General features: G+C 39.4%; 1 protein-coding gene across 1 annotated transcript in view; it reads left to right on the top strand.

Moving 5' to 3' along the window:
- Positions 1-5,562: 5,562 nt before the first annotated feature.
- LOC106092597 (extracellular sulfatase SULF-1 homolog) overlaps positions 5,563-13,847 on the top strand; it is a 134,046-nt gene continuing 125,761 nt past the window's right edge. Inside the window, exon 1 of the mRNA XM_059361762.1 lies at positions 5,563-5,586. The gene's annotated coding sequence lies outside the window, so the exon portion shown is untranslated. The remainder of the gene's footprint in view (positions 5,587-13,847) is intronic.

The raw sequence follows: 13,847 nt of genomic DNA on the forward strand, positions 1-13,847 counted from the left end.
CCTAGAAGCCTTAATTTTCATCCGATTTCGCTAAATTTGGAACAAAGACTTGTGTTCTGATTTGTATGATGCCAAGTATGATTCGAATCGGTCTGTAAACAGATGTAGCCCCCTTATAAACCGATCCCTGGGCTGAAATGTGTAACAAAGACTTGTGTTATTTCTTTATCATCCATGCCAAGTATAATCCGAATCGGTCTGTAAACAGATATAGCTCCCATATAAACCGATCCCCGGATTTGACTGCTTGAGCCCTTAAAAGCCTCAATTATCATCCGATTTGGCTGAAATTCGGTAAAAAAAAAACTTATGTTATGACTCTCAACATCCATGCCAAGTATGATCCGAATCGGTCTATAAACAGGTATAGCCCCCATCTTAACCGATCCCAAGATTTGACCGCTTGAGCCCTTAAAAGCCTCAATTATCATCCGATTTGGCTGAAATTCGGAAAAAAAAACTTAAGTTATGACTCTCAACATACATACCAAGTATGATCCGAATCGGTCTGTAAACAGATATAGCTCCCATATAAACCGATCCCCGGATTTGACTGCTTGAGCCCTTAGAAGCCTAAATGTTCACCCGATTTGGCTGAAATTTGGCACAAACCCTTATCTTAGGGCTTACAACATCAGTGACAAGTTTTATCCGCATCCCACATTGTGGTCATATAGGCCCCCCTAAGCACTGATAACCCGATATGACTTCTTGAGACCAAAATAATTCAAACACAGACTCAGTTAATAAGGGTCGTGAGTACCAAAATTTGGCCCGGCTGAACTTAGCACGCTTTTATTTGTTATACCCATCACCATAGGATGGGGGTATAGTAATCTAGTCATTCCGTTTGTAACACCTCGAAATATTGATCTAGGTATATATTTCATTGATCGTCTCGACATTCCGATGCGATCTAGCTATGTCCGTCTGTCGAAATCACGATGGCGGTCGAACGCGTTAATCTATGCGCTTGAAATTTTGCACAGATACTTAAAATTGATGTAGGTCGTTGGGGATTGAAAATGGACCATATCGGACCCGATTTGGATATAGGTCCCATATAAACCGATCTCCAGATTTGACTTCTTGAGCCCCTGGAAGCCGCAATTATTGTGCGATTGGGCTAAAATTGTGTACATAGTGTTCTGTTATAACTTTCAACAACTGTAACAAGTACCCTCCAAATCGGTCTATAACCTGATATAAAGGGTGATTTTTTTGAGGTTAGGATTTTCATGCATTAGTATTTGACAGATCACGTGGGATTTCAGACATGGTGTCAAAGAGAAAGATGCTCAGTATGCTTTGACATTTCATCATGAATAGACTTACTAACGAGCAACGCTTGCAAATCATTGAATTTTATTACCAAAATCAGTGTTCGGTTCGAAATGTGTTCATTCACCGTAACGTTGCGTCCAACAGCATCTTTGAAAAAATACGGTCCAATGATTCCACCAGCTCAATATTACACAATATTCAGCATTTAATTATGGTCCGAATCGGACTATAACTTGTTTTTAAATTATATTCCCATCTTTATTTTCCTATCTGCAAATTTTTTTTTTTCAATTTTCTTTCTAAACGATATTTTTTTTTAATTTCATTTCTATGGGAAATTCTGTTAAAATTTCATTTTCTTAAAACTTGTAATTCATCATTGAATTTTGCCTTATTTCTGTTTTATTTTTTTTTTTTGTTTTGTTATACACCTTTTAGTCCCTTCTCAGCTCAAGAACACCTTCCAAAAAAGTTGCTTACCTTGGACTAAATTTTGAGTATTTTTTTTTTATTTTTGCTGTAGCAGCAGCTGGTATTGCCAGTGATGCTTCTTCTCCCTCAGATTTTGTTCACGGATGAATGCAGACACTTAAATATTTGTCAGTTTGTATTTTGTTGTTCTTTGTTCCTAAGGATTGCCATTGTTGGTGTTGTATTATTTGTCTCCAGACTTGAATTGTTCATGTTGTTATTGTTATAGTCGTCGACTATATGATGAAGATCATAATGATGATGGTTTTTATATTTGTGAAATTAAATTTATAAACTACATATGGTTCACTACATATCAAAATGCATCAATAAGATATCTCTTTAAGGAATTGAATTGAGAAATAAAGTTGCAGATGTTTATACAGTTGAGGATGAAGAGGTAAAAGTGAATGCACTACGAAGAATCCAAAAAAAATCCTATCATTTACTAATGGCGTCATTAAACAGAAATTATTGAAGGTATTTACAAAGTGCGGGGATGATTTTGTGAACACGCGTTGTCAATTTCATATACCAACCGTTATGAACATCATCCCTAAAAAGGTGTATGTGTCCCAACCTTATGTTTATATTACTCTTAAAACATTGCATATAAATAGGCGTTTGTGGTGCAATGTGGTAAGGCGATGGTAAACAGAGGTTTTTTTCACAGTAACACACGAAAACTTTGTGGAATCAAAAAAATCTCTACACTACACGTTGTTAGAGTGTGAACGACTGGGGGAAATTTTAAACGTTTCGTTCATAAAAATCCAAAAATGTCTGTGCACTAGACGTTGCCATAATGTGGCCTTCTGTTTATACAATTATACAACTAAGAATAAAGAGGTAAAAGTGAATGCACTACGGAAAATAAAAAAAATCCTACACTAGTAGAAAAAATATGTTTCAACCATCATGTACAATACTAATGGTGTTATTAAACATACATTGTTGAAATAATTTGCAAAGCGCGGGAGTGATTTTGTGAACGCGTGTTCTCAATTTCATGTACCAACAGTTATGAACATCTTCCCTACAAAATGTGTATGTGTACCAACCATATATTCACATTACTCTTAAACTATTGCATATACAAAGGCGTCTGTGGTGCAATGTGGTAAGGCGTTTGTAAACGCATAATCATGTAATAGATGGAACAGAGGCTTGTTCCCAGCAGCACACAAAAACTTTTTGGAATCTTAGACAACTGTAGACGAATGGGGAACAGTTTTGAACATTTCGTTCCCAAAAATCAAAAACATCTGTACACTAGACATTGTCAGAATGTAGACGACTGGGGACAGTTTTGAACGTTTCGTTCACAAAAATCAAAAACATCGGTGCACTAGACCTTGTCAGAATGTGAACGACTGGGGACAGTTTTGAACGTTTCGTTCACAAACAACTGTTGTTAATTCATGAACCTTTGTGGTTGCTCTGATAACACATATGTGTTTATTCACTTTTAGGAACAATGGAGTTAAATTTGACTACGCCGTGGTTGATTTCTTCAACTGGTGCATGTATGTTTCAATATCGATGGTATTGCTTTTTGTACACGCAGAAAATTCATCAATTTTTTATGTCTAAGTATGGAAATTTAGGTCTAATTTTCTAAGGATTTATCTTTTCAAATGTTGAGTAGACAGAGAACTCATTTTTATATCCTCCACCATAGGATGGCGGTATACTTATTTCGCCATTCTGTTTGTAACTCCTCGAAATATACGTCGAAGACGCCATGAAGTATATATTCTTGATCGTCATGACATTTTAATTGCGTCTGTCTGTCCGTCCGTCCGTCTGTCTGTCGAAAGCACGCTAACGTTCGAAGGACTAGAGCTAACCGCTTGAAATTTTGCAGAAATACTTCTTTTTAGTGGAGGCCACCGTAGCGCAGAGGTTAACATGTCCGCTTATGACGCTGAACGCCTGGGTTCGAATCCTGGCGAGACCATCAGAAAAAAAATTTCAGCAGTGGTTTTACCCTCCTAATGCTGGCAACATTTGTGAGCTACTATGCCATGTAAAACTTCTCTCCAAAGAGGTGTCGCACTGCGGCACGCCGTTCGGGCTATAAAAAGGAGGACCCTTATCATTGAGCTTAAACTTGAATCGGACTGCACTCGTTGATATGTGGGAATTTTGCCCCTGTTCCTTTGTGGAATGTTCATGGCCAAAATTTGCATTTTTACTTCTTATTAGTGTAGGTCGGTTGGGACTGGAAATGGGCCATATCGGTCCATGTTTTGATATACCTGCCATTAAAACCGATCTTGGATCTTGACTTCTTGAGCCACTTGAGCGCGGAATTTTTATCCCAAATAGATGAGATTTTATATGAAGTGTTTTGTTATAATTTCCAACAACTTTGCTAAGCATGGTTGAAATCGGTTCATAACCTGATATAGCTGTCATATAAACCGATCTTGGATCTTGACTTCCTGAGCCACTAGAGGGCGGAATTTTTATCCCAATTGGCTGAGATTTTGCATGAGGTGTTTTGATATGATTTCCAACAACTTTGCTAGCATGGTTGAAATCGGTTCATAACCTGATATATTGTCATATAAACCGATCTGGGGTCTTGACTTCTTGAGCCTCTGGAGGACGAAATTCCTATTCGATTTGGCTAAAATTTCGCACGATGTGTTTCGTTATGATTCAAATCGGTCTATAACCTGTAATAGCTGCCATATAAATCGATCTTGGATCTTGATTCCTTGAGCCACTACAGGGTGCAATTTTTATCCCAATTGGCTGAGATTTTGCATGAGGTGTTTTGTTATGATTTCCAACAACTGTGCTAAGCATGGTTGAAATTGGTTCATAACTTGATATAGCTGTCTTAAAAACCGATCTTGACCTCTTGAGCCTCTAGAGGACGCAATTCCTATCCAATTGGGCTGAAATTTTGCATGACGAGTTTCGTTATGATTCAAATCGTTCGGTCTATAACCTGTTATAGAAACCGATCTTGGATCTTGACTTCTTGAGCCTCTAGAGGGCGCATATTTTATCCGATTTGGCTGAGATTTCGCATGAGGTGTTCTGTTATGATTTCCAGCAACTGTGTTAAGTATGGCTGAAATCGGTCCATAACCTGATATAGCTGCCACATAAACCGATCTTATATCTGGACTTCTTGAGCCTCTAGAGGGTGCAATTCTTGTCCGATTTAGCTGACATTTTGCATGACGTGTTCTGCTATGACTTCTAACAACTGTGTATAAATATGGTTTAAATCGGTCTATAACTTGATATAGCTGCCTTATAAACCGATCTGAGATCTAGGCTTTTTCAGCCTATAGAGGACGCAATTATTATCCAATTTGACTAAAATTTTGTACAACGGCTTCTCCCGTGACCTTTAACATACGTGTCAAAGGATCATGATTTGAATCGATCTATAGCCTCATACAGCTCCCATATAAACTGATGTCCCTATTTTACTTCTTGTGCCCTGAAAGGGCGCGATTCTTTTTCGAATTTGCTGAACTTTTACTCAATGACTTCTACTGTGGTCTTCAATACTCAATTTAATTATTGTCCGACTATTACTATAGCTCCAATAGCATAGCAATTCTTTTCTTTTATCCTTTTTGCCTAAAAAAAACACCGGGAGAAAAAATCGACAAATGCGATCCATGGGTAAATAAGATTCAGCCCAGCCGAACTTAGCATGCTTTACTTCTTTGTCATAAAGTTTTGACAAGCCGAGACCTATGCCTCTACTTATAAATCATAAAATATTTAATAATTTTTGCATTTCTTTTACTCTTTTCAGGAACTGTTTAAGCCTATCTATCACTTGTTGAACAACGTAAGGTAAGAAAAGTGATTAAAAATTGTCCTATCTTGTAGGAGCGTATACCATGTAAGATTATTCTGTCTCATTAAATCATTAAAAATGCTTAACCCGTTAACTATGGAATATCCCATACATCAACATTGTTGCTTCTTTGAAGGTTATTTGGATTTTCTCCCTTATTTCATTAAGAGAAGGTAACATTCATAAGAAATGTTTGAAAAAAATTAAAAAAAAAAAAATTCAACCAACATCATCAACACATTCCATTTCGAAATGAGTTTGCCATTGAGATGGGTTGAGAATAGAGAGTGCATATGTGAATGTGTGAGTGACTATGTGAAATTGGAGAAAAAAAAAGAAAATCACCTTTAGTCCATAAAAAAATTCATTCTAAAATTGAGAAATTGTATCAAGTCATTAAAAAAAAAAAAAAACCACAATCGTGTCTACCCAGCTTCAACGCCCAAGCATATCACGTTGGTGAGAAGAGAGAGTTTAGCATATTAGGAAGGACAGGCTTTCAATGAACCATAACATAATTTTGCACAAAATAGCTTATTATACCCTCCGCCTATAGGATGGGGGAAGACTTATTTTGCCATTCCGTTTGTAACACCTAGAAATATGCCTCTAAGGCCCCATAAAGTATATATATTCTTGATCGTTATGACATTTTAAGTCGATCTGGCCATGTCCGTCCGTCTGTCTATCTGTCTGTCAAAAGGACGCTAACTTTCAAAAAGTTAAGCTAGGTGCTTGAAATTTTGCATAAATGCTTCTTATTAGTGCTGGTCGGTTGGGATTGTAAGTGGGCTAAATCGGTCCATATTTTTGGTATAGTTGCCATATAAACCGATATCGGAATTTGACTACTTGAGCCTCTAGAGGTCGCAATTCTAGATCCCCTAGATCCTCTAATCCCATTAAGCTGAGATTTTGCTCCAGGTGTTTTGTTTTGAGTATTGTCCATCTGTTCTAAGTATGGTCCAAATCGATTCATAACCTGATATACCTCCCATGTAAACCGACCTTGGATCTTGACTTCATGAGCCTCTAGAGGGCGCACTTCTTATCCCATTTGGCAGAAAATTTCTGGAAAATGTTTTGTTATGACTTGCAAAAAATTGTGTTAAGTATAGTCCAAATCGATTCATAATCTGATACAGCTGCCATACTAACCGATCTCGGATCTTGACTTCTTGAGTCTATAGAGGGCGCAATTAGTTTTCGATTTGGCTGAAATTTTGCATGCAGTGTCTTGTTTCCACTTTCAATAATTGTGCCAAATATTTTCTGGATCGATCCAAATCCTGATTAGCTCCCATGTCAACCTATCTCGGATATTGACTTCATGAGCCTCTAGAGGGCGCAATTCTTATCCCATTTGGCAGAAATTTTCTGGAAAATGTTTGTCCAAATCGATTCATAATCTGATATAACTGCCATATAAACCGGTCTCGGATCTCGGATCTTTCACATACCACTTTTGTTGTCACTACAAAATTTTATTTACATTATTTTCTAATCCACCCTAATACACTTTTTAATCCTCTGTCTCCAGCATATTTCTCATCATCATGACCATTCACAGCAACTGCTGAATCCCTTTTCTTTACTCTAATTTAATTTTTTCAACTCTATCAACGTTGTTTTGTCTGCCTACCTTGAATTTAATGCTGATTCATTTGTTTTCTTTGAAAAATTATAAGAAAAAATATCATCTGCTACAAAAACGCAATAAAAACTGGGAAAATAAATCATATGAAGGATATGTAGAGAGAGAGAGAGAGAGAGAAATGTACAAGGCTTTATTTGGAAAGTGGACAAGAGACGAAAAAATCCTAGCTGGATAGCAAAGGTATTCACAAATCCATTTTGTAACATAAACTGAAAAAAAACGATTTTCCCTAAAATACCAAAAAGTAAGGAAGTCAAAAGTCGGACGGTGGCGACTATATAAAACCTTACACCTAAACTATAAGCATAAATTGGAACAATCGTATGCTGAACATCTTATCGTCGAGCATGTGTTCTTCTAAACCTATTACATACGTCTTATCATAGTGTCTCCTCCGCTCAGCTGGCCACCATCGCCTTCTGCGGCCTTGTTGTTATTCAGCCGTACCGTTGAGATGAAGCAGTAACTTAATTTGACCTTGTCTTTACACAGTTGAGGTATGTCCTATGGTAGGTCTAGGTTAGGTTGAATGGGATGCCCACCAAAGGTGAGTTCACTCGGAGGCCAATTTGGCCCATTGTGGTATCCTAGGGAGAGAAAGAGAAGACATTGAAAATGTGAGACCTCGTACTAGAGGTTGTACACGAATAAAAGAAAAGGAGGTGTGGAGAAACCCAAACGAGGGGTTAAGAACCGCCCGTACCTACGCAAGCACGTATATACCTACACCGGAGCTTGTGGCACCTCCCGTCGTAACCATCCTGTTCTCTCAACAAACCTCTGGAAGGATACCGGAGGTAAGTTTGGAAGTTCACCCAGATCGCAGAAGAAACGGCTCCCCAGAAAGGAGAGCCTACGTCTCTGCAGACCCGGACAGGAACACAGCAAGTGCTCAGTACTCTCCTCCTCATCCTCATCGAGGCAACTTCTACAGAAGTCATGGTGCGGTATGTCCATGTGCGCCGCCATGCGGCCTATGGCACGGTGTACGGTTATGACCCCTGTCAGAGTACTCTTCGACCTCTTATCGAATGCCAGCAACTCCCTTGTCCTCCTTCGGTCGATGACCGGCCATCTACCGAGTCCCACCTCGCCACCAACGCCGCCCTGGCCGTCCGATCTACTGTGTTCAGTAGCTCGACAAATGGCACGCCAGGAGGGGTTCGTCTGCGCCGGGCGGAATAGTCATCGGTCTTACATGACTAGTCCGCTCGGCGCAGACGAACCTTTCCTGGCGCACTCGTCCGCTCTCTGATTTCCTGGAATCCCCTCATGCACAGGAACCTATGTTAGCGTCATTAGCGTGGGCCAGGAGCCTATCCAGGGATTCCAAACAGTCCGCCACGCATCTCAACCTCACCATCCTCCACCTCAAGGCCTTGAGCGCCGCCATACTGTCCACATAAATTCTGAGTTTGGAGGGCGTTAAGCCACTTAATAGAATTTCTTTTGCGGTCACTGCAATGGCACAGACCTCTGCCTGAAAGACCGTACACTCGTCCGGCAGTCTCAGAGGCATACTGATATTGAGTGCATCAGAGTAGACCCCCAATCCAGTCACTGACTCCATCTTGGAGCCATCTGTGTAGATCGAGGTCTCATCCTCCTCAAGTACACCATCCGCCCTCCATTCGTCCCTCTTAGGAAAAAGAATCGCGATTGCCCTCAATCCAGTCGGCACTGGTGCCAGGTAGTAGCAGATCCTTCTCAGTCCACCCTTCGTATCCATAACACCCAGATCGAAGTGGCGGTGCAGTTCCAAATTTAAGCCCCAATGGAATGCATATCCAGCATTGCCTCCAGGACTGCCTGCGGTGCGGATCTTATTGCCCTGAGGATCCCGGCGCAGGCCAGTCTCTGAATCTTCTCGAACTCCCTCGCACGCGTCCTCTTTCCTACGGCATCCCACTCTATCAGTGCTCCATTGGTTTTCCAATGACTTCCGATAGAGCTCGGAGAATCTTCTCTTCGACTAATAATCATCTCTCAGTGGATAGCTGACCTTCAGGATTGCTCCGGTCCAGGATAGCGCCCTGTAACTCAGGCGCTGATGACAAGCTGGTAAATTTCTTGGCCTTTTTGTCATCAGGCGCCTTTGTATCGCCAGATCGCTGCCGTTTGTTTCCTGAATTGGGCTTGTCATTTGAGTGACGTACCCTTGTGGCGAGGACACTCTCCTGACCACCCTTCCTGACCCTGGCGGCAGTATCAACGAAAGGCCTCGGCTTAACAGTTTTGTCCTTTTCTGGGTCTGGTATTACGCACGCGGTGCTTCCACTGGCGGTCTCGGTCTATTGTTTGTAACGTATGTGACATCTCCAGTTGAAGTGTTTGCGTCGGTGTCAGTTCCGGTATCGTCCAATGTAGTAGAGGGAACCATACGTTCCACGACAGTAGTATTCATCATAGACTTGTACTTCTTCACGTGGAACCTATGCTTGCGCATAAAACGATTGTCACGGATCATCAGAGTGGATGGCTTTAGACCCTCCATCTTCCTCAGATACCGTAACGAGCGTTTGTAGCCTTCTTCCCGTTTCTGCCCGTCCGTCTTTTTTAATTTCCGCCTGCCCCCCTGCGAGTTTCCCGCCACTCCACCGGGAGTTGGGGTTTCGGCTGCTGTCGGTTCTGAGGAGATCATCTGGACGTCCTCTTCATCCGTTTCATTAAGGTGGATAGCTCCAATTCCCGAGAGTCCATCGCAGGAATCCTCGATAGGGGGCAAGTCAATGTTATATTCAGATTCAGCCCCCGCATCACGACAAGATTGTTACCCCGCGCGGGGGACCTACGTGACGCAACAATTAAAAATGCTTTAGAACTGCTTTCTATAAAAATAAAATTTTGAAAAAAATTTCTATAAAAATAAAATTTTGAAAAAATTTTCTATAAAAATAAAATTTTGAAGAAATTTTCTATAAAAATAAAATTTTGAAAAAATTTTCTATAAAAATAAAATTTTGAAAAAAATTTCTATAAAAATAAAATTTTAAAAAAATTTTCTATAAAAATAAAATTTTGAAAAAATTTTCTATAAAAATAAAATTTTGAAAAAATTTTCTATAAACATAAAATTTTGAAAAAAATTTCTATAAAAATAAAACTTTGAAAAAATTTTCTATAAAAATAAAATTTTGAAAAATTTTCTATAAACATAAAATTTTGAAAAAATTTTCTATAAGAAAAAAATTTAAAAAAAAATTTTCTATAAAAATAAAATTTTGAAAAAATCTTATTGGTAGGACCCTCCCCCTTACCCTAATTTTCAGAAACTTCAGATCTCGGAGATGGGCGGAGCGATTTAAGCGAAATTTTGTGTGCTCTCATATAGTACCCTAAAAATAAAAATTTGGTATCCAAATTTCGGATGGGGTACCAGGGGGGCCGCCCCACCCTAAAACCAAACATATATTTAGACCAATCACGACAATATGGGACTCAAATGAAAGTTATTTAGGATAAGAAAACGTATCTGATGTTCAAATGTCGGACCAAGTGTTAGGGGGACCACCCTAACCCCCAAAACACCCCTAAATCGGACATATTTACCGACCACGGCAATATGGGACTCAATTGAAAGGTATTTGCGAATAAAATACGAATCTGATATCCAAATTTGGGACAAAGTTTCTGGGGGTCCACCCCTTCCCCAAAATATACCCAAAATAGGACTTATTTACTGATCATGGCAATATGGGGCTTAAATAAAAGGTATTTGAGTGTAGAACACGAATCTGATATCCAAATGTGGGATCAAGTGTTTGAAGGCCCGCCCATCCCCGAGAACATCCCCCAAAGAAGACAAATTTACGACCAAAGCAATATGGGGCTCAAATGAAAGGTCTTTGGGAGTAAGGCACGAATTTGATATCAAAATACGGGAAGAGGGTCTATGGGGCCACCCCACCCCCATAACACCCAAAAAGGAAGTTTTTGCTGACCATTGCAATATGGGGCTCGAAACGGAGGTATTTTAGAGTAGAATACGAATCTGATATAAATTTTCAGGGCCGTCCTAGCCCCAAAGCACCTTCCAAACCGGACATGCTTGCCGACTATGGAAGTATGGGTCTAAAACTTGATATCCAATTTTGAGGCCAAGAGTTTGGTAGTCGTCTCACCCCATAAACTCTGCTAAACCAATGGCAATTTGGTTTCAAATCTGTTATCTGTTTTATGGCCCAAGTATCTCAGGCCTCAACGTCTCATCTCATAAACTCCCTCTAAACCACACTTATATACCGATTATAGCAATATGTAGCTCAAGTGTGATTTTTTTGGAGAAGGGTAGAATCTGATATCCACTTTCGGAGCAAAGGGCTTGGCTACTTCAATCCACCATCCACCAATCCACCAAATTTTGAAAAAAAATTTTGAAAAATTTTTTCATAGAAAAAATACTTAACTAATTTGATTTTTTTTAAATTAACATGTTTACAAATTATCTGTAGCTCTAAGTATGTTATTCTTCATACTTTTGTTTTAGTTACTCCTAATATCCTTTGTAGAAAAACTCCTTTCTAATTAACTTATTTATGTGGTTAAGTTTACCCATTAACATACAAAACGATCTAATTAGGAAAATGTGCCTGACCCATACCATAGATCCAGAGCTGTTGTACTGTTTCCGCATTTAATGAAATTAATTCCAACTAATTGATGATGAATGACAACAATGGCCACAACTGACCTAATGGGATTTTCTACATCAGACATCATTTGACACATATGTATGATGATGTTGTTCGACCGGACACTAACACCATAACCACTAGGAATCCTTTTAATTGCATTTATAGCAGGACACCATGGCATCGGCCCTGAAACATTGAATGGAGTAGTAAAAGCTTATGAAACAGAATCAATTTGCCAAATTGATGTTACCAACAACCAACAGTAGAAGCGATGAATAAAGAAGACCACAAGAAGCCCAAAATCCAAGGAGTATGGTTGTGGTTAAAGGAGCACGAAAATGATGTCGATAATGATAATGATGATGTTGTTGCCTATAGTTTCTCTCCAATATCATTATCATCATCATCTGCTTTTTTCATAAAAATGTTTGTTAATGATAAATGACTGGTTTTTCATTGGAAGACTCCTATAATGAAGGTCTGCATATCACGTGCATTTAGCAAGAGTTTTTTTTTTCTTTTTTTTTTGTTTTTTCTTTTTGGACATGGTATCGATTTGCCCTTTATGCGTAAACCAGTAGTCAGATTGGTATCACACAAAACCTACCATGCACCATATCCTTGATCATATATCATATTTTTGTTGTGGCATAAAAAAAAACAAACCTGAAAAAACAGAACTGGAAACCGGAATATTTTTCGGAGAAACTTCATGCAGCCAAAGGTGTACAACAACTGATATGTTGTGGCAAAGAGGGAACGCTGCCACGGAATTGAATGAGAAATCGAAATGAAAATTCATTCAGGAGAGAAAAATTGTTGCATCCATATTTTCAAAAGAAGAATTTGACAAAAACTTGAATTTAAAATTTAATTCTACTTAAAGTTAATTTTAGCAAAATTTCTTTTTATATAAAACTAGCTGATCCGGGCCCTCTCCGCTGCGCCTTCTTTTACTTTATACGGAACAAAAGTTTCCTTTTGTTTGAATATTTATTTTCGACAATTAAAGATCTTTTAGTGAAATACCATGCTATGAAAAACCCGCAGAAAATTGTTCCCGAAAGTGGGTATCAATTCCTGTTCTACCCCCCAATACCTTCCATTTAAGCTCCACATTGACATGGTCGGTAAATATGCCCGATTTAGGGATATTTAGGGGATTGGGGTAGTCCCCCAATTACTAAGCCTGGCGGCCACTCAGTGAGTTGGCTTTGAAAATATATATCGGATTCGTGTTCTATTCTAAAATACGTCTTATTTGAACCTCATATTGCAATAGTCAGCAAATACTTCCTATTTGGGTGGTGTTGTGGGGGTGGGGTGGCCCCATAGACCCCCTCCCCCTTTTCCCGAATATTGATATCAGATTCGTGCTTTACTCCCAAAGACCTTTCATTTGAGCCCCATATTCCTATGGTCGTAAATTTGTCCCTTTGGGGGATGTTTTTGGTGAGAGGCGGCCCCCCAATCACTTGATCCCATATTTGGATATCAGATTAGTATTCAACACTCAAATCATGGTCAGTAAATAAGTCCAGTTTGGGGGGTGTTTTGGGGGAGGGGTGGACCCCCAGAAACGTGGCCCACATTTGGATATCAGATTCGTATTCTACTCGCAAATTCCTTTCATTTGAGTCCCATATTGCCATGATCGGTAAATATGTCCGATTTAGGGGTGTTTTGGGGGTCGGGTGGTGTTGTGGGGGTGGGGTGGCCTCATAGACCCCCTCCCCCTTTTCCCGAATATTGACATCAGATTCGTGCTTTACTCCCAAAGACCTTTCATTTGAGCCCCATATTCCTATGGTCGTAAATTTGTCCCTTTGGGGGATGTTTTTGGTGAGAGGCGGCCCCCCAATCACTTGATCCCATATTTGGATATCAGATTCGAATTCTACACTCAAATACCTTTTAGTTAAACCCCTTATTCCCATGGTCAGTAAATAAGTCCTGTTTGGGGGGT

The sequence above is a fragment of the Stomoxys calcitrans genome, chromosome 2 (genome assembly GCF_963082655.1).
Source record: "Stomoxys calcitrans chromosome 2, idStoCalc2.1, whole genome shotgun sequence".
NCBI lineage: Eukaryota > Metazoa > Arthropoda > Insecta > Diptera > Muscidae > Stomoxys > Stomoxys calcitrans.